At 39.5% G+C, this 15,989-nt stretch overlaps 1 long non-coding RNA gene across 1 annotated transcript; it reads right to left on the bottom strand.

The window, feature by feature from the left end:
- Positions 1–11,537: 11,537 nt before the first annotated feature.
- Positions 11,538–15,494, bottom strand: LOC110133120 (uncharacterized). The gene is made up of 3 exons (XR_002312687.2): positions 15,398–15,494; positions 14,994–15,044; positions 11,538–11,622 (listed from the first exon to the last, which is right to left on the bottom strand). It is a non-coding gene; the product is annotated as an uncharacterized lncRNA (long non-coding RNA).
- Positions 15,495–15,989: the final 495 nt, after the last annotated feature.

The raw sequence follows: 15,989 nt of genomic DNA, 5'->3' as shown, positions 1-15,989 counted from the left end.
CTTGTACCACATGATTTATAGGACCATACAATAATCTAGTTCTTTGACTGCACCATAATTTACATAACAAATTTCCTGTTTCTCCAGGATGTGGGCATCACAAGATGCGGATGGTTGCAAGAACTGTGGCAAGGCTAACATAAGGTAGATCCTCAATAGAGATTTGTTGACTGATTGAATGAATGCATATTGTTGAAGTTATTTCCAGTTTTTCACTATTAACCATGTTTTTTTTTTTAATTCTTTTTTTTTCCATTTATTTTTATTCATTGGAGGATAATTACTATTAACCATGTTTTTAAGAATTCTTTTATTTGCAGGAGATTTTGAAGTTTAAAAATTTCACTGTGCTGTAATACATCACCTTCTAATCATTGTTTAAGAACCAAAATGTAACTCTTACACTGATGTAAAGACCCATTGGAAAAAAAAAAAACAAAAAAACCCATTGAGTCTAAGAGTACCCATTTGGTCCAAGAGAAAAAAATACCTAAGCTAAAATAAAGGTACATGGTTACATTTAAAATAATAACTTTAAAGTGTCTCTTTCATGAAACTGTTTTCAAAGAGTATTTTACTATGTGGGTAAATTTAACAAAAATTGCTCCAATTAACTCCAAGTACAGTGACACACACAATGCTTTGATTACACATGTGAAACTCATTTAGTCAAGAGACTTCGAGTAGGAAAAAATGCAACTTTGTGGGAAAAAAAAAACCCCATTCCAATAATGATAGAGTAGTTTCCCAAGATCTAATCACATGCACATTTAGAAGAAAGCATTTTAGATTCTTTGTCACATCAACGTCTGGTGACTTTCTAACTTTTCCCAAACAGCTTCACTCTAGCTTCGGAATTCCATCTTGTGTTACACAGATCTGTGAAGTTGCCTATGGAGACTTAGGAAACTTGGAACATTTTCAGTTTCACTTGAAAAATGTGCTACTATTCTTCAATCCACTGACCTACGGAGGGAAGTAGTGATGAATGGAGAGGCAAGATTTTTCTGATGTAGTAAACAACTCAGAAAATGCCTTTAAGGAGATGATGAGACTGGCCAACAGAACGTATTTGACCAGAAGGAAGCTAAATAGTTGATGACTAGCTTGAGGAACAGTGGTAGCAAAAGATTATTCCAGAAAGGGAGGAAATCTAGAATCCACCCAAGGATATCCTTTTTTTTTTTTTTCAGTTGAGACTGTGTCACTTCTAGATAGGTTTTGTTTTTGGGCCTTGAACTGAACTGTAAACCAAATCGTCCAGCTTGTTTGGAGGGATAAGCATTGAAGTTGCTTCAGACTTGACTGTCAGTTTCATTTTCATTTCAGTTTTGTTCAGTGTGAAAATGATAGTAGCCGGCTACCTGCAACATTAGTTACATCCCTTGGAGCCTAGACTGAAAGTAGTAGGAGACTGCAGATCTGTGAGTGACGGTGGAACAGTTCACTAGGCATCATAAAAGGAAAGAATTTTTGGATAGTTTGGCCTAACAATAGGAGTATGATGTAAAAATAATCCTCCTAGGGTTACCTTTCCCTTATGTTCTTCTATTTTTATCTGCCTCTCAGTTTTTGTTTCTCCTTTTCTCTACTTTTGATTCTTCCTTGTCTAATCTCCTGCCCCCCCCCCCCTTTAAATGCATTTCTCCTTTTTTCCTACATTTTCCCCCCTGCCTCCACTGCTACCCCCCTTTTCTTCTCTCTCCCTGTTACCCTTTCTTCTCCAGGCCTCTCAGGTTTGAAACTGCTGACTTCTAAACTTCATGGAGCTGAAGTATTATTTTGATGGCAATTGTGAAAAAATTTTACTGCTTGTAATTTAAAAATAGTTTGAGGACAGTATTTATTTTTCCAAGGAAAAACTTGGGCTCCACTTTTTCTGATTTTAGTTTTATTACCTAATATAAAGCACTTCAGTAAGGTCTGGCACAGGAAAAGTACTACATTAAATCTTAGTGATTAGTTTTCCCTTGATTCAGTTTTTCCCTCTGGAATAGTCAACCTTGAAAGAAAAAAGATTTCCTCTGTTTTCCCTAAACAATTCAAGATGGCCAGTTGCTGTTGTCCTTACTGATGCTCTTAAGGATGCAATGTTCACCCTTTTTCCAGCCCCCTGTTTTAGTAGATCATTATTAAATTGTCTACCCAAACTTTATTTCTGTGTAATTTAAGCTCACTTAGCAGAAAGAACAAATAAACGATGCTTCCTTGAGGTAAGAGTTCAAATTCTAGGAAATGCCTCTTAGAACGTTTTATAGCATAGTCCATGGCCAGAACATGGGCTTTGGGGCCCAGGTCCACGAGCAAAGCATTTACACTGTTGCAGCATCTGATTCTTCATCTATCAGGAAAGATTCCAAGGATTGTTGTGAAAATTAAAGAAATTCAAGCTGGCAGAACACCTAGAGCCCGTGTTTGGTGAGAGCCTGTTAAATGGCAGCATAAACCTCTGGAGCTGCTATTGTGCAATATTCTTCTCATGGAAATGCTACTAATTCTCCCTCCTACCTCTCCATGATCTGTAAATAATGAGTGTGGTTTGGGAGTATTAAAAAAGAGAGATCAGAGATCACTAGATGTGGACAGAGAGGGAGAAACAGGGACAGCCTATCGGTCTTTGTACCTTGTGCCCAAGGGCACAGAGACTGCCTCTTTGGCAGCTGAGTGCCTAAACCTGGGAACTTCTCAATGTGGAGCTAGGAGAAGAGCTAGTAGCTAGGAGAAGTAGTAACTCACAAGTATCTGGTTGGTGCAGAAACCAAGCAAATGTGATAAAGGTCTCTCTTTCAAGTGTAAGAGTTATACAAGACAGTGTCACGTGTGTGTGTGTATGAGAGAGAGAGAGATGGAGAGATGGAGAGACTAATGGAACTAAACCCTTCTCATAGCAATACTCGAAGTCCCCCTAGAACTTGAACAATTTCATGTACAGTTTCTTGGTACTTTCCCCAAATTAACCTAAAAATGCTGAAACCAAAACTGATCCAGTCCAGAAATGTTTTTATGAAAATTCACATTGGATGCACTCTTAAGGTTTCAAAGGTTCTTACTTGCAGGTCATTGTTTACTGATGTGCTGTCTGTGGTCATCTGTGAGCTGGACACCAGCCATTTAATTGTAACATCCTTAGTAGATAAAGTGATCCAGCTTGCAAGTAGTTTACTTTCTGACAAAATAGATAAAAATGAATTCAAAATTTTCTCTACAATGACATCTCTTTGACTTGCTTTCATTATGCCTTTCTGGATGAGGATAAAGAGGGTGGCAAGATGACTGGCAGGTGGAATCTTCTTTGACCCAAGATGTAAACATCATTGGTCATGGCTGTTGTGAGTAGTTATATAGAGGTAAACCTTGCAGAAAATGGGGTGTGTTGAATCACTACTGATTCTGAAGTGCAACCATAATGCTTTAGTAATTCAATATTTTGCTTGCTCAAATTCATCTTTCTCAGGTATGCCTATAGACAGTACCTTGCTGATGAGTGACAGTCTGAGAAAATCCGTCTCTTGGAGAAGCTGTATATGGAGGTGTAAGATGTTTCTAGTGCTATTAGGAGAGAGATGAAAATTGGAAGCAAGAGGAGAACAGGTTAAATCTGTGGGCAGCTAGTATTTAAGAAGAAGGAAGGACAGACACCTTTCCTCCTGGGTGACCATAGCAGAGATCCTGTGAACGAGGACACTTATTTCTCAGAATCTGAAATCATATAAAAATCTCTGAGGCTGTGGGACTCTTCTCAGGCCACAGACCTCAAAGATGTGGCAAGATAGGCTGGGAGGCATCTGAGTCTATCCAACAGAGTTTCCTTTTTCCTACAGTTTCAGGAGTCAAAGAATGATTGGGTAAGAGAATGGAATAATAGGAGGAAATAATGGGAGAGACAGACTTTTGTAGGCATCCTATACCCCTACGCATCTTGATGGGCATGCCAAGAACACAAGGCAACATCACTTTACACCCAGACCGTTGCTCAGGATGGTGCTCACTCAAGGAGTGAGCAAGCTTGAGGCATGAAGTCAAGTCTCCCTTTGGGACAACACAGACTTGGTTATGCTTCCTATGACACGGTGAGCTCCCAGAGCTTTGTGTTTCTCTCTCGTAGAGGAGTGCCTCCCACCCACTGTGTGTGGGCATCTGTCTGGACCTACACGTAGCCTCTACTTGAAGGCCAAGCGGAGCTGATAGAAACATACTAATGCTCACAGTGCTTACTGTGTCATGAGTCCCACATCTGTAACCAGACATCTCATGTCTTCTGCTAGCATCCATGAAAATGGTAGCAGGGTAACAAGCTAAAATCAAATCCCAGACATAACAGGAAAGGAATTCAAAAGTTTACTGAAATGTCTCAAAAAGAACTTGAACCTTCATGGAAGCACTTTTTTTTCCCCTCTGTCTTTCATAAAGTTGCTCACTCATCCTTAAAAACCATCAGTAAACTCTGAGGTTTTGGCAAAGCTGTAGAATTCATGGACTCTTTAAATTTGACCTCAAGAGTCACTGAACTTCCTGAATTCTTCCTTCAGCACAAGAAAGAGGCCATGAGGGCACTGATGGTGTGTGTTTGATAGCGAGCAACTGCAGTCTTGGAGAGGTCAGCCAGCCATTCTTGCCCTAAGGCTATATACTTAAGGCAGTCCAATTTTCAAACATCTCCAGAGATTGAGTGAATTTAGCCATCTTCCCCCAGGAGCCCATTGTAACATTTCACCTTTTCCCTTTTAGGATGTTTTTCTGCTTCATAGTTTAAATAGAACAAAAAGGCTTATCATGAAAGTCTTTCCTTCTGTGGACTTCCATGGATATTTAGAAAACTGATCAGAGAGGGAAAAACAAAGCATCTTGAAGTTCATTGTCATTTTCTTTTCTCAAGGTTGGCTGAATGGTGTTCCAATTTTATTTAAAAATCTTTCTCTGTGAATATCATTCCCGTAACTGTTCTCTAATGATTTCTCCAAGGAAAATAGGAAATAAATTCCACTTATATTGTCTCAAGATTGTCTTTCCACCCTGATAATCCTGGCATATACTTTTCTTGGTCTGCCAGAGCACCATCTACTAGGAATTGTATTAAGTGGATCCTTTAATTGGGACACTGGAATAATTAAGTTTTAAGACCACTTCCAATATAAGGTTTATATTATTTGGTGAATCCTATATCCCTAGTTTATGCACATCTGTGTAAAGTAGCACCCACTCAATTCATTATTGCTTGAGATAGCATGAAAAATTGTCGTTATTTGTCCAACAGAGCATATGTTTCCAAGGATGCATTCAACAAGAGACATCATCATTTTTTTTTTTTTGAGACATCATCCTTTCTATATGCTTCCTTATAAATATGTTTTGTCCTTGTATTTCAATTTTTAGTAGGCTCGTTACTGTTGATATTGATCAGTATCTTACAATTAAAAATCAATCTCTGTTTTAAAAGTTAAATGGAGATATAAATAATATCCCATGTGCTAACTTTCCTTCATAGTCTGATAGAGAAATATTGAAACTGTATCATTTTTTTCCTCCTTTTCCCTTGAATTTTTCAAGTTCACCCAAAAGCAGGTTATTGTTCTCCTTCTTGACTTCTTCAGCCATTCACTTATCATTCACCACATGTTTATTTGGGCCTTACCTTGTGCAGGTAGCTGAGATTTAATAATTTAATTGAGTGTGGTAATTTAGTATGTAGCTGTTTGCATGAATTCTTTATTTTTTTCCTGGTTAATTCATTAGTGACATTTCTCTGGCATGGGATTTCCTCTATTAGGCGTGGAATTAACATGAGTGGGGAAGGTTGTGCAAAGGCAGTCTTGAAGAAGATCCTGAGAAGTCATTAAAATTCTGCTTGATTAGGTACTTAGAAGAATTTTATTTCTGCTCTTAGAAGTATTACTTTGCCTGTTAAAATAATCAACCATTTTAAGTGGTGTTGCTATTAGTACACTGACCTTTAAAGCAATATATTCTGCCTGTGAATTTAGTCAAATTTTAATAGTTTAAATAAAGTCAGAAAAAATATGTTGTAGAGTAACTTTTGTTGATATAAAAATGTTTATAAAATGATAAAAATCATCACTTGATGATTTAAATTTTTTTCATTTTACTCATAGTCATTTTCCAATTTTTCTATTATTAATACCTGTATAAGTGATGTGGGACCTGTTGTCCAGAGTTGTATTTTTCAATTGTTCAAAGGGTCAGTAAAACCCATTAGGGCTTATGGTGATCTTGCCATATTGTGGAAAACAGTACCATACTGTTTTGATTACTGTAGCTTTGTAGTATAATCTGAAGTCAGAGAGCCTGAGTCCTCCACCTCTGTTTTTCCTTTTCAGCACTGCTTTGGCTATTCAGGGTCTTTTGTGTTTCCATACATATTAAAAATTTTTTATTTCTAGTTCTGGGAAAATGCCACTGGTAATCAGATAAGAGATTGCATTGAATCTATAATTGCCTCAGTCCACATCCTCATTTAAAATCTGTCCAATGCTTCATATAGAAGGATTTTAGAGACTAACAATGGATTTTCTTAATCTTAATTAAGAGATGACTTCCCAGCTGCATCCTGAATATAGTTTCCTTACCTGGAACAAATTGATCCTGTCTTGGCTACTGGAGTTAACAATTGAATTGGCGTTTCTCTCCAGTATTCAATTAGTAGAAAATATCAGGAAACTTTCATTTCCAACTGGAACAAGAATAAACTTTGGCTAAATTGCCTCTGATAATACCAACATCATGACTTTATGCCACCCCATGGTCGCCTTGGGACCTTGGCCATTCCCACTCTTCAGCAAGAGATTATATAGGTCCAGTACATTGATGGTGTCATACTGGTAAAATCAGAGGAGTGGGAAGTAGTGAGCATCATAATGCTTAGGTAAGATACTTAACATGTTGGTTGTGAGACACTTGTGTATCAAAGAGTGGGAAACAAAGGCCTAAAATAAGCAAGGCTTTCTCATTTATACTTTAAGTACTTTTGGTCTCATCGGCCACTGTAGAATAAGATCACCAGATGTGTGTGGGCAGTGACCAGCATCATGCAGATACAACCTGACTGTGCCTCACCCTGGGCCTATGGCACCTGTCTCTTACTCCCCACCTTGGAGACTCTGACACTGTTGCCTGGCATCCATGCATATATAAGCTATTAAGGTGGGGAGTGATGGCTCCATAGAAAGTGACCCTGGATTAATCTAGTTGGGTACTCTTGCCTAGAAATTTGACTCTTAAAGGCCTGGCACAGAGATGCAGGGACAGCCAGAGATTATTTATATGGTAGTGGAAGTAAGAGTCCAGGAGTGTAATGATGATGTCCAGTGTTGGTATGTCCAGTGGTAGAGTCCAGAACAGTTCTTGCGGGATGATTTTGGCTGTGTCCTACTTGGCTACCTTTCTTGGTTCCTGACCATTTTTTCAACATTGTTTTTGAGTCTTCATGTTGATTCTCTGAGCTACTCAATAGCTTTCCAACAAGTAACTTTCCTTCTTGAGTAGTTTCTACTGATTGCCATGTTGAACCCTGACTCTAAAATAAGAGAGTTATACCAAATGACTTATACAGTGATTACCTCATCTTTTTTCACTCTATTATTATGTTGCTTCCATTGCATCAATGTGTATGCTTTTGTGAAGTTTTTGTAAATCAACAATATTTTGATAATAATTAAGAATGAAATAAAAATTATGCTCTATTGGGCTTCCCTGGTGGCTCAGTTGGTAGAGAATCCGCCTGTAATGTTGGAGACCTGGGTTTGATCCCTGGATTGGGAAGATCCCCTGGGGGAGGGCATGGCAACCCACTCCAGTATTCTTGCCTGGAGAATCCCCATGGACAGAGGAGCCTGGTGGGCTGCAGTCCATGGGGTCACAAAAAGTCGGACATGACCGAGTGACTAAGCACACACATTAGACTTAAGTTTTTAGTTATTCTTGGGGTCCTCTTTAGAAGATGAGTGTAAAGAGCAGAGAATTGAGTAAATATCAGTATGATTCTTAACCTTTATGAGGCTTTCTTACTGAATGTTTTGAAATAATTTTATTAAGGCCCAACTGGGTGATTTATTGTAAGGTGAATGGCATGACTTTTTATTGGATAGGCTAGTTCTGTAGGTTAATGAGCACAAAGGTGGAATGTAAAAATTTCCACAAAAAAGTTTTGTGGACAAGAAAAATGTAAGGTTTTGTTACTGTTACTTTTGTTATATACTGTGAACTCAGTTTAAAACACATGGTGACTGAAGGATCTGATGTTTGCTGGTCATTTCTTATATGAAGGTAGTGTGAAGGATCTGGGGTGGATCTAAACTGCTCTAGCTGAAACAAGAGAGAGATTCAAGGAGACCCAGAGGAAAGATTCACAGCCAGGTACTGTAGCTGGAGAGTTTGGAAAGTCTATGTGGGGAAAGGCAGAGAGAGAGATGACCCTATGGATATAGAAGGATATGTTTTGGAGAAATGGAGATTTTGGAGAAAAATACTTTGTGGGTGATATGAGCAATCTGTCCCCCATGAGAAATCATAAAGCCTATATTGCATACAGATGCTTGTGGATAGAAGTCTTTATTTTAAAGGAGATAAAGTATAGGGTAAAAGTAGAAATAATGTGCCCAGGCAGTTGACACCTAGATTACAGAAATCACTTTTGTAAAATCATCTATATATCATCTTTCACTGTTTTTAACTGAGGCTCAGTTGAGCTATAGTAAGATTTTGCTCAGGAGGTTCTTTTCTTTTTTTCCTCAAATTTTAAACTTTTTATTTTGTATCTGGGTATAGCCCATTAACAGTGTTGTGGTAGCTTCAGGCGAATAGCAAAGGGGCTCAGCCATACATATACATGCACCCATTTCCCCCTAAACTCCCCTTCTATCCAGGCTGGAATTTAACATTAAGAAGAGTTCCATGTGCTATACAACAGGTCCTTATTGGTTATCCATTTTGAATATAACAGTGTGTACATAACCTTCCCAAATTCCCTAACTATCCCTTCCCCTCGGAAACCATAAATTCTTTTTCTACGTCTGTAAGAGGCACTTTTCTTAAGTTATATCTGTTTTCACACAGATTTGGCCTATTTCTACCAACCAGAGAATAGCATTTCCTGAGGTTCTACTATGCACCAGCCACTAAGCCAGTTGTGTTTCAAGGTTGGGGAGCAGCTCAGTGGGAGTTGCCTGCCTGGATGAGAAGAAGCCAAAACTGGTTTGTCCAGGATTGTCTGTGAGTTGTGATAATAAAAAACAAGTCCTCTTTTATTATTGTTTTTAAATTCTCTACAAATAGCTGTGAAAAGAAGAGAAGCAAAAAGCAAAGGAGAAAAAGAAAGATACACCCGTTTGAATGTGGAGTTCCAAAGAATAGCAAGGAGAGATAAGAAAGCTTTCTTCAGTGATCAGTGCAAAGAAATAGGGGAAAACAATAGAATGGGAAAGACTAGAGATCTCCTCAAGAAAATTAGAGATACCAAGGGAACATTTCAGGCAAAGATGGGCTCAATAAAGGACAGAAATGGTATGGACCTAATAGAAGCAGAAGATATTAAGAAGAGGTGGCAAGAAGACACAGAAGAACTGTACAAAAAAGATCTTCACGACCCAGATAATCACGATGGGGTGATCACTCACCTAAAGCCAGACATCCTGGAATGTGAAGTCAAGTGGGCCTTAGAGAGCGTCACTATGAACAAAGCTCGTGAAGGTGGTGGAATTCCAGTTGAGCTATTTCAAATCCTGAAAGATGATGCTGTGAAAGTGCTGCACTCAATATGCCAGCAAATTGGGAAAACTCAGCAGTGGCCACAGGACTGGAAAAGGTCAGTTTTCATTCCAATCCCTAAGAAAGGCAATGCCAAAGAATGCTCAAACTACTGCACAATTGCACTCATCTCACACACTAGTAAAGTAATGCTCAAAATTCTCCAAGCCAGGCTTCAGCAATATGTGAACTGTGAACTTCCAGGTGTTCAAGCTGAATTTAGAAAAAGCAGAGGGACCAGAGATCAAATTGTCAACATCTACTGGATCATCGAAAATCAAGAGAGTTCCAGAAAAACATCTATTTCTGCTTTGTTGACTATGCCAAAGCCTTTGACTGTGTGGATCACAATAAACTGTGGAAAATTCTGAAAGAGATGGGAATACCAGACCACCTGACCTGCCTCTTGAGAAATCTGTATGCAGGTCAGGAAGCAACAGTTAGAACTGGACGTGGAACAACAGACTGGTTCCAAATAGGAAAAGGATGGGTCAAGGCTGTATATTGTCACCCTGCTTATTTAACTTACATGCAGAGTCCCTTGGACTGCAAGGAGATCCAACCAGTCCATCCTAAGGGAAATCAGTCCTGAATATTCATTGGAAGGACTGATGTTGAAGCTGAAATTCCAATACTTTGGCCACCTGATGTGAAGAGCTGACATTTGAAAAGACCCTGATGCTGGGAAAAAATGGGACGACAGAGGATAAGATGGTTGGATGGAATCACTGACTCAATGGACATGAGTTTGAGTAAACTCTGGGAGTTGGTGATGGACAGGGAAGCCTGGTGTGCTGCGGTCCATGGGGTCTCAAAGAGTCGGACATGACTGAGCTACTGAGCAACTGAACTGACAGATAATATTCCTCCTTTTTACTTGCACCTGGGTGTATATCTCCTCTCAATATCCCTTTTGCAATGCCACTACTGTAAGTTCTACATATGTTATCTGTTTTACCATGTAGAATAACTCTGCAAGGCATTGTTACCCCTTATTACAGATGAGACTTGAGGAGATTAAGACCTTCACTGGAGACAAGAGCAGAGTCAAGATTTCAACCCATCACTTCAGTCCTGCAAACCTTTTCTATTCTGACTATATCACCCTGCCTCCTCAAGTCAGCCTGGACAGTGTACCAGGGGCTGGGTTTTCTCTAGTCAAGGATTTGGTAGATTCTCATTGCTATCTCTTCTGCCTCTACCCTCATGGAGGGTATAGGGCCACTCTGGGCAATGGATAGATACCCATTCTGTCCCTGGTGACAAAAATAGTTTGGTTGTCTTTGGTCTATCAAGCTTTTAGCAAGTCAGCTTTGGTGGTAAAAAGGACTATGTAAAAGCAGTGACTAAATTTGGACCTATAGGACAGGAAAGCTGTCCTACTTTCTAATGCACTTGGCTCATTCTCAAGAAATAAACATAAACAGCACTGTAGCTTGTTTGTGATTAAATGCCAATCTCTTGCATGAAAAAGTTGACCTTTAAAAAAATAGCTTAAAGTAAGCCAAATATCATGATGAACTATCAAAACTACTTCACCCTTGGTTAAAATGTGCCCTTTCTGTATGCCCTCAGTAAAAGGATGGATCCACGAGAGCAGTATATTAAGAGTTCAAAGCACTTGGGAATGCTGGCTTTGAATGGAACTAAACATTAAGCAGCAGCAGAAAAATGCTTCTTAACTGATTTTGAATTGCAGCCTTCTTTTTCCTATTTCCCCCATTTTAGGCCTCCTGTCTTCAATTCTGAATATTTATTGTTAAAATATACTTACCAAAGGTAGGTTAGTTCTTCTTTGTGGCTTTCGTGATAAAGAGTTTCTCTTGCTTGTAAATTGACACGCCAAATATTTTTGACTCAAGTCTAAACAAGACAAGCATATGGATTATATTTGTTTTGAAATAAACATGGCTTTAAGGCTTGTCTGTGGTAGAAATAGCACAGAGGGAGAGAGAAATACAAAAGTTTGGCCTTTTCTAACATCAAAACACTTGGAAATGTTTGGGGTCAGTTACAACCCCAGCAGAACAGATGTCTTCATTCTTTGAATTATCCTGTTATTCAGCTAGAATCCTACACCACTAGTCAGTTGCAGGGGGGCTGGCTGGAAACTTTCCTGCTCACTTTCCATCTGCCTCCTAACCCCTGGCCCTTATTTTATGGTGGAAGTTGACTATAGAGCTATCAAGCTCTTAATCTAATTTTCAGATTAAATTATGCTTTTGCCCTTGGTATCATTTTTGTCCATATGTGATCCATAGACCCAAGGAGTGTGTTAGAAATGCATAGATCCAGCCTCCATGCCAGTCCTAATGAATCCACACCTTTGGGTAGAGCTTAGGGATCTGCATTTTAACCAGATTCCCAGACACACTGAAGTTCCAATCAGTTTGTGTCCCAATCATTTCATATTAACTAAAGGTTTAGTCTTTCAAGTTAGCCTATGCATCCTTGGGCTATATCTAGGTAATAATAATTTTAGTACTGCTTAAGGTTTTAATTCCACTAGTGTTTATTGATCTCCTACATTTATGCCAGGCATTTTCATGATCATGATTTCAGATAATGATAAATTATCCAGTGAAGTATTTTATCTCATAATAAAGATGAGAAAGCTGAGGCACCCAGATGTTAGGTGACTTGTTCATACAGGTTTACACAAATAGTTAATGGTGGAAGTAAGATTGAATCAGGTTTCTGACTTCATTCAGTTCAGTTCAGTTCAGTTGCTCAGTCGTGTCTGACTCTTTGCGACCCCATGACTCGCAGCATACCAGGCCTTCCTGTCCATCACCAACTCCCGGAGTTTACTCAGACTCATGTCCGTCGAGTTGGTGATGCCATCCAGCCATCTCATCCTCTGTCGTCCCCTTCTCCTCCCGCGCCCAATCCATCCCAGCATCAGGGTCTTTTCCAATGAGTCAACTCTTCGCATGAGGTGGCCAAAGTACTGGAGTTTCAGCTTCAGCCCTTCCAATGAACACCCAGGACTGACCTCCTTTAGGATGGACTGGTTGGATCTCCTTGTGGTCCAAGGGACTCTCAAGAGTCTTCTCCAACACCACAGTTCTAAAGCATCAATTCTTTGGTGCTCAGCTTTCTTTATAGTTCAACTCACATCCATACATGACCACTGGAAAAATCATAGCCTTGACTAGACATTTGTTGGCAAAGTAATATATCTGCTTTTTAATATGCTGTCTAGGTTGGTCATAACTTTCCTTCCAATGAGTAAGCATCTTTTAATTTCATGGCTGCAGTCACCATCTGCAGTGATTTTGGAGCCCAAAAAAATAAAGTCTGACACTGTTTCCACTGTTTCCCCATCTATTTGCCATGAAGTGATGGGGCCAGATGTCATGATCTTAGTTTTCTGAATGTTGAGCTTTAAGCCAACTTTTTCACTCTCCTCTTTCACTTTCATCAAGAAATTTTTTAGTTCCTCTTCACTTTCTGCCATAAGTGTCATCTGCCATGGTGTCATCTGCATATCTGAGGTTATTGATATTTCTCCCAACAATCTTGATTCCAGCTTGTGCTTCTTCCAGCCCAGCATTTCTCATGATGTACTCTGTATATTAGTTAAATAAGCAGGGTGACAATATACAGCCTTGACCCATCCTTTTCCTATTTGGAACCAGTCTGTTGTTCCATGTCCAGTTCTAACTGTTGCTTCCTGACCTGCATACAGATTTCTCAAGAGGCAGGTCAGGTGGTCTGGTATGCCCATCTCTTTCAGAATTTTCCACAGTTTATTGTGACCCACACAGTCAAAGGCTTTGGCATAGTCAACAAAGCAGAAATAGATGTTTTTCTGGAACTCTCTTGATTTTTTCGATGATCCAGCAGATGTTGGCAATTTGATCTGTGGTTCCTCTGTCCTTTCTAAAACCAGCTTGCACATCTGGAAGTTCACGGTTCACATATTGCTGAAGCCTGGCTTGGAGAATTTTGAGCATTACTTTACTAGTGTGTGAGATGAGTGCAATTGTGCAGTAGTTTGAGCATTCTTTGGCATTGCCTTTCTTAGGGATTGGAATGAAAACTGACCTTTTCCAGTCCTGTGGCCACTGCTGAGTTTTCCCAATTTGCTGGCATATTGAGTGCAGCACTTTCACAGCATCATCTTTCAGGATTTGAAATAGCTCAACTGGAATTCCACCACCTTGACAAGCTTTGTTCATAGTGACGCTCTCTAAGGCCCACTTGACTTCACATTCCAGGATGTCTGACTTTAGGTGAGTGATCACCCCATCGTGATTATCTGGGTCGTGAAGATCTTTTTTGTACAGTTCTTCTGTGTCTTCTTGCCACCTCTTCTTAATATCTTCTGCTTCTATTAGGTCCATACCATTTCTGTCGTTTATCGAGCCTATCTTTGCAAGACATATTCCCTTGGTATAGCCCAACTGATATCTCTGCTATCGTTGTTCTTTTGCCTAAATATAAGACCCTGGTGCTGGGAAAGATTGAAGGCAAGAGGAGAAGGGGATGGGAGAATGAGATGGTTATGTAGCATCAGTGACTCAGTAGACATGAATTTGGGCAGACTCTGGGAGATAGTGAAGGATTCGGGATCCTGGCGTGCTACAATCTATGAGGTTGCAGAGTCGGACACCACTTAGCAACCGAGCCGCAACCACAACTGAGCTTCTACCACAGATCAGGTACTGTTCTTAGTGCAGGAGATGAAGTGAGAGATGAGACCTCTGCCCATGAGACCTCATTCTCATGGGAGAAGACAGATAGTAAACAGCTCAAATGCACATAAGCACCCCATTAAAGAGCATGTGATAAATGGTGATTCTAATTCAGAAAAATTATTCTTATCATCTTTATTGTCACATAAAACTAAATAAGACACTATTAGTCTTTAGGGCCAATAAAGTTCTTAGTTTTTATATCCACAGATGATGTAAGAATTGCCGATAAATGTTAATTAATGTGAGTTGTTACCAAGGAAATATATAATCTAGAAATTTGCTTCTATCTCATCAACAATCTTAGCTGTGATCCACTGGTCAGACAGGAAAGAAATTTTTAAGCTGTTTAAGCACTTAACTAGGTGACACATCAGGTATACATTCTTTCTGATTACCTTGAGCATCTTGGCCTCCAGATAATTGGAAATGGATTTGAAAAATAACAGAAGTAAGTATCTCCACTCTTGAGTTAGCTATGGAGTCATGTGGGCCCTATGCTTATTATATTTTGAAACAATCTTGAACACTTACCAGAGAGCACTTTTATTTACTTCTTCTACCTCAATTGTGGTTCTGCATTTCCTGAAAGCAAAATTAAAATGAGTGACTAATGTGAAATAGAGAGGGAGGGAGGGAAGGAGACAGAGAGAGAAGCCTCCCATGTCTTCTCCTGAATCCAGTGAGGTTGCCTGACAACAAAGCTCTTAAATTCCTTTCGCCTATTTCCCTGTAGAAGTACCTTCTTTGAGTTTCACTTCTCCAGGTTCTTGAGGGAGTTTATGAAAGGAATAATCACTGAGGACTCTCTCTGTCCCCTCTCAAAATGGCTTTTGAGACATCGCTCCTTCTGTTTTCCTAAGCTATTTTGAGGATTCATGTAAAGAGTTATTGGAACTTAATGCTCAGAGAAATTTTATTCTCATGACCAACTCTACCTGAGATGTCCTTCTCTCTGTAAATGCCTGGCTGAAGCTCCATTCATTCAGCTCATTCCCTTCTTACTCACTGTCCCCCTTCTGAGGAGCTAATTATCCCATCGTTTACCCAAGCTCTGCATTTTGAACATGGCTTCTGCAGCTGAGTTTTTCTCAGTTTCCTTGTCTGTCTTCCTCAGTGTTACCCTGAGTTACCCTGAGGTAATAATCATGATTTAGCCATCTCAGATTCCATTCATCACAGTGGGTACCATATGTAACATTTTTTGAATTTAATCTAATTGGTGTAAGTTTGAGACTAGACTGTTCTGAATACTGAGAAGTTGTTCTAATAACTGAGAGTGACTGGGAAGTTATAGAATCTGTCCCAGGTGTCACCAAGGGATGTACAACTTGGTGGGAAAGGGGGCACAACAAAATCAGGGGTGTTATAATGAAAGAAATTAATCTCTTTCCTATGAGTAGTGCTAGACTGTTGAGACCACTCAACAAACTGGTTGCAGTTGGGCTGGCTAAAAGGACTGTCTTTGCAGTTGTAACCCAGAATCCAGTCTCCGTTCTTTTGGTGATAGGTGGCTTATTTTGCCTTAGA

This window comes from Odocoileus virginianus, chromosome 18, assembly GCF_023699985.2.
Source record: "Odocoileus virginianus isolate 20LAN1187 ecotype Illinois chromosome 18, Ovbor_1.2, whole genome shotgun sequence".
Taxonomy (NCBI): domain Eukaryota; kingdom Metazoa; phylum Chordata; class Mammalia; order Artiodactyla; family Cervidae; genus Odocoileus; species Odocoileus virginianus.
The sequence above is the reverse complement of the archived record's forward strand: the minus strand, read 5'-3'. Positions and strand labels throughout refer to the sequence as shown.